The sequence below is a fragment of the Cupressus sempervirens genome, chromosome 10 (genome assembly GCF_028749045.1).
Source record: "Cupressus sempervirens isolate cs-2001-9-10 chromosome 10, ASM2874904v1, whole genome shotgun sequence".
Classification (NCBI taxonomy): domain Eukaryota; kingdom Viridiplantae; phylum Streptophyta; class Pinopsida; order Cupressales; family Cupressaceae; genus Cupressus; species Cupressus sempervirens.
The window spans coordinates 38,704,485-38,710,760 of record NC_143127.1 but is presented as its reverse complement, the minus strand read 5'-3'; positions in this window follow the sequence as shown (position 1 = coordinate 38,710,760).

The following is a 6,276-nucleotide window of genomic DNA, read 5'->3' as shown; positions in this document are numbered from 1 at the left end:
GGAACAATGTCATGGGCCCACCTTGTTCAAAGAATAATTCTTGAGGAACTTCCACCATCAGATCTATGAGGATCAAAGGCTAGCACTTTCTCACTTGATGGAAGTGCAAGGATTTTAACTATTGGGAGCATGCACCTTGCTATTGCGTGTCTTAGTGGGGCCCTTTTTTTGTCTAGGTCACCAAGATGGTGCCAGTTGTTTGCCAAGGTGGATGCCAGGTTGTGCTAGGTATCTCATGGGCCCAAGAATTTCAAGGGAGGAAGCATAGTTTTTGAGAATCTTTCTTGATTGTTGATCTCCTGCAGATCGACAATCAGTGCTTGCCTGCAATACGAAGGTGCAAGGAAGTTAAACTTTGCAGGGAAGTGCCTAAGTGACATTTTTCCCAACAAGCCTGACCAAGGTATTAACGTGAAGGCGCTGGCAGTTAATGTGACTATCACAGTTAGAATTTGAGGAGTTGGTGCTATTAGCAAAGAAGGACGTGGTCAAACTCGGGAAGACTCTGCTAAGTTGCAAAATGAAAAAAAAAGACCATTGGCCCATGTGGCTCATCTCGATGCTAGAATCCAATTGACTTGCTAACCCTGCTGATTCATGAGATGAAAATAAAGGAAAGCCAAGGTTTTGCATGAATTTGATCTTCATGATCAATTCCAACCACCAAAAGTGAATGTGAAGCATGCAGAGACACTCTACCACCCCGATCCAATCTATCTACTTCGTTAGAGCATAGTTATGGCACCATTTCTATCTTCTCAAGTCCCTGTTCCAACCAAGATCAGATATTGTTGCATTTGGATCTGTACCTAGATCAGATTTTCTTTTGAATCCCCATGATTATTCTCTGTAGGACTTCAATGTAGTGGTTGCGAAGTAATTACAGTTAGAGGACATCTCAATTATGCTTGAACTATAAAAACAATTTTTGTAGATTTTGTTCAGGTCAACCTTTCTCTATTTTCTCTATTATTGCTCTACAAATTTTCAGTGTAAATTCTCTTGTGCCTCTAAACTGCATGATTTTCTACCTTATCTCTTTCAGCCATTGGTGTGAAAGTGCAAGAACTATTTGCCTCTCATTGGTGTTTTGTGGATATCTGTAATCTGCATGATTGTATCTCCTATTGGCTAATGAATTATAATATAAGTTAATCTCTCTTTCTTTGTGTCATTCATCTTGGTATTCTAATCTGCATGTGAATATTAGATTAAAGCAAGTCTAAATGTGTATATCCTCAGTTTTATTCTAGTTCTATAGTGCATGTATGGGCAGAGATTTTTCTAAACACTCTATTTTGGTGCATCACCTCCCTAGATTAGAATAGCTAGATTTTCTTTCTTGCATCTCCTTCTCCCTTTTCCCTTCCAAGAGTAGTTAGGTGCACCCTGATAGTAAGAGGAAGGTGACCTTCTCTAGGATTCAACCTCACAGTTCAAGTCCCATAGCTTGGAGGTTGTTTCCATGTTTCACTAGGTTGTCCTCATGCATAGGCTTTGGACAAGGGTGCAAACCTCAGTGACAATAGTAATGACCAAGGGTAAATCAAAAACCTAGAAGCCTCTAAAAGATTACATATGAGGGAGGCAAGCAAGTTAGTGGTTCTCTAGTATGAGTCCTCTTCTATGAAGGGATGATGATTTCCTTTTAGGGAATCAAAATCTTGAGAAAGAGCAAGTCTAGATCGATTAAGCTAACTTGTTAATTAACATGTCGTTCATGTTTGGGTGAGGTGATGAGGTAGAGGAGTATGCTCTTTCCCCCTAACAAAAATCAAAAACTCAAACCCTTAGATCTGAATCACCATTTTGAGTCAACCCTTAGAGGACCTACTAGAGCAATTTAACCTCTCAAAATGACCCAAGTGAGCACACTCCTTTTGTCAGAGATTCCAACTCACTATAATAAAGCTTTGTAGATTAAAAGACTCTAAATCCATGTTAATTTCTTCCTGTTGATTCCTAATATCACATATCAAGAGGAGACTCTGTCTATTGCATTGATTAGCACTAGCCCTAGTCTTGCTAGTCAAGTGTGTGTACTTTCAGATACTGGTGTGGGCTATTGGTTTTAACTTCACTTGTGAAGGCATTGGGGATTAATATGAATGGAAGCCAATTAAAAACTTCTTAGTTAGTTTCTACCTAGTTCACCTCCGAAAGGGCGCATAATCTTTGTGTAAGGAGGGGGAAGAATCTCTCCTATAGAACTCACCATAGGCATGTACCTAGGTGTTGGAAGGTGGTATACACACTTGACCCCTACCACAAGGGTGTTCATTCAATGTATATGTTAATGAGCCCTTGCAATACACCAAAAACATGGGCTCCCTCTAGTGGGGTGACATGGTTGTGTGAGGTGAACGCATGTACATAATTTGTGGGACAAAGGTTTAGCTTCCTCTACCATTTTTGGTTTTAGGACTAAAAGCATGCTTTTTGTTGAGTCTTAAACTTGTCCAAACCTGTCAAAACAAATTGAAAGTCAAGACACCTCTATCCCTCTGAGTTTCTTTGTCCTCGATTGCATTGGTTGTCACTACTACTTGCATCTCTTTTCTTTCTGAAAATAGCTATCTAATTCAAAACCAAAATTATGTCAACAACTTGAAAACCATCTTGCTATCTATCTAGAATTTTTCAAAACAACCAACAATCTATCTAGAACTGTTTGAATGTTTTAAATCTCTTCAAAATTTAGTCTCAATTATTAGTCCAGTCTCCATTTTTGTGCCTAGTTTGGAAAAATTTTGCTCGAATACCTTTTTGGCTAGCACTTCTTCATGTAGCCTTGTCCAAATTTTCATGCGGTCCTATACAAATCTTCGCATGAGATCTTGCAAATTTTGTCCTTTTCTTAGAGTCCTATTTTTTTTTTAGTCTAGTGCATCCTCATGCAACCTTGTATAAGTCTTTGCGCAAGAAACTTGGTCCAAAATTTTTGTTCTAAGTCTTCACATAGTTCTTTGTACTTTCTCATTTGGTTCCCTGAGAATCTTTGTGTAGGATCTTGCCTTGAAACTATCAAATTGTTCTATCAGAGCTATCTGCACTCTAAGTTTGGTCTATTACCTACAATAGTTTACCTCTTTTCTATTTGCAAACAGTTTCAAACAATGACATCTTGCTTAGCTAACAACTTATGACCTACACTCAACCTAGTCTCATTTCTTAGTTATCTTGTTCTTGTCCTTTAGTGCTTGTCATACTTGGTATCATGATAGTCACAATCTTTTTCTATTCTAGCCATTAATCAAATGACTCATACCTTAGTATATAACACTCTTATCTTGTTTCTTTGAGACTTTGTTTTAGCATGGTCCTTCTCTAGGTTTTTGCTTCTTGTCCTTATCTAAGACTATGGCAACAAGAAGTGGAAACATGTTTTATCCCCTTAGACTTAGACAAGGTAGAGCTAGGGGTCATAATCATGGTAGAGGTTTCTTTCCAATTCATACATGATCTATGTCTAGTTCATCTAGCAAGGAGTCTTCATGATCTCCTTCACCTATCAAATCACCTCATGTCCAAAGAACATTCTCTATCAACTTAAAAAAAATCAAGAACCTATTGTATCAAGAGGATCTTGAAAATAGAAAAGGTCATACATCTTCAAACAACACAAAAAAATTCTTATTTAGAGGACCTTTCTGACAAAAACATACTGAAACCATTCACATTCCTAGAATGGTTGATCAAGGACCTAAACAAGGAGAAAATAGTAGAGACCAAGATCAAAATAGAAATGAAAAACATAAGGAACCTCTTCTTATTGATGAGAATGAGGAAGAGGTAGAAATTCTCCCTAAACACATCAAAAAGTGTCGTAAAGACAAAAACTTCCAGAAAGTTATGGAAATCTTGCTTAACAAAGAGAAAGAGAAATACTTTCCCAAACGTGCCTAAGAGGGAGCTAAGCTACCTCATCACTTTAACATTGAAACTATCATTATACCTAAAGAGGAAACTAAAACTTCCAAATTTCAAAAACAATTAAAGATCATGCAAGACCAACTAGCCTAGAAATTGATAAAGAAAAACCTGCAAAAGCATACACCTTAGATGCTCTTTGTTCATTCCCATTTGAAAAGAGTATAGACATGCTTCCTTTTCCAAGAGGAGTTGAATTACCTAAATATGATAAATACTTTGGAACTATCGATCCCTAAGATCATTTGCAAGTATTTAGGGCCTTGTCTATGGAAGTTATGCATAATTAGACATATCTCATGCATCTATTCACAAGAAGTCTAGGTGGTTAGGCTATGGAGTGGTTTTCACACTTTCCTACTGGTATCAAAATGTTTGATGAGATTGCTAACCTTTTTGTCCAACAGTACTCTTACAACATCCAACACCCGGTTAACATTCGAGACTTATGTAACCTTAAGCAAAAATTTGGGGAACCTTTCCTCACATTCCTTCAAAGATGGAGACAACTTTAAACTAAATATTCATTAAAGATTCTGAAATGGAAATGCTTGATATGTTCATTGATAACCTCATACCTAATTTTGGGTATAGACTTCAACCTCAAGGGCCATACACTTTCAAAGACATGGTCACACAAGATATCCATATAGAGGAATTCATGGTCAAAAAGGGTGAACTAACCCTTCAAAAGGACACTAAACAAGGATCCACCTCTAACAAGGACAAACCCAAGTATGTGAACAAAAACTAAGAGGTTGTGCATGATGGATTTTTTGATAACATTACTCCTAAGCTTGCTAAGGTAGCCTTCAATCATATAGAAAATCTCAAAGCATCTAAGAATGTTGAGAATTCTCCTTCTAACAATAAGACATCTAGAAATAAACTGAAGAACACCTCTTGGGTCTCATGCCCAAAACAAGAATATACACCTCTTGGTGAACCTTTGGATGTGGTCTATAAGAACTTTCTACAAAATAAGCTCATTTATCCATTGGACAACTCTCATCCTTATGATCCACAACTATGATCACCATGGTGGAATGAAACTGCATTTTGCGAATATCACCAAAACAAAGGTCACAAAACTAGCAACTGTATAAACTTGCATCACAAAGTCCAAGACTTGATCGATGATGGTGACATTTTTGTGGATGGAAATAACAAGAACTTAGATCACAAGGCTTTCAAAAAACCATTCCCATCTTACGAAAAAGGAGAAACCTCAAAATAGAAATCTCATAACAAGATCAACTATGCATACCCTAATGATGATGATGAGAAAGTCCACATGGTTGAATCCATGGATGCTAAGTATTGTGATGTCATCACCATCAAGGACAAATAAGACAAAACTAAACCTAAGACATCATTTTTCTTAATAGGCCCTTCTTCCGATACATTTCATAGAAAACCATCACAATCTTGTACCAACACTATTACATGTTCTCCTGCCAAGTTGGTACTCAAAGGCCATGCACCTTCTACTCCTGATCTCAAACAACACAAAGACAAACCTCTTGTTGGTCATTCTAGAAAAGGAACAAAACTTGAAACAACTTATGTGGCTACTAGCTATAGTATCCTTGATCAGTTATAGTGAACTAATGCTCAAATCACAATCTTTGAGCTGCTCAAAATCTCACCTACTCATAGGAAAATTTTCAACAAAGCCCTCACTAAGGAAAATGTACCTCAAGATCTTGATCTTGAGAGGTTCCAATCTATGGTAGGTTATCTGACCTCAACTTACTATCTATCCTACTCTGAAGAGGATGACAATTCAATAAGTCATCCGCAGAATCAACCTCTACTCATTGAGGTCATGATACACCAAAAATGTTTCTGTCATGTGCTTATTGATAATGGAGCTTGTTTAAATATTGTCTCTATTGCTCTGCTCAAAAAATTGGACTATTTTAAAGAGTCCATTGATCCTCGTCGCAAGATAACTATCAAAGTGTATAATGAAGTCAAGAAAAAATCTTTAGGTCTAGTGATGTTGCCTCTCTATGTTGGTCCTACAGAAAGGGACGTCACTTGTTAGGTCCTCGATGTTCCCTTAGCTTACAATATTCTGCTAGGAAGACCATGGATACATGAGATGCATGTTGTGCCATCCACTTACCACCAATGCATAAAATTCTTATTTTATGGCTCTAAAGTCACCATACCTACAAGTATTAGCTATACCTGTAACATGTTGAAATCTTTTGAAAACTATGTGCCTACTAATAGGGAATCTAATTATTATCATGATAACAAGCTGAAGCAAATTAAGTAGCCACTCAAGCTCAAAGAAACTAAAATGGGTGAATATCACATAGAACCAATTTTCTCTCT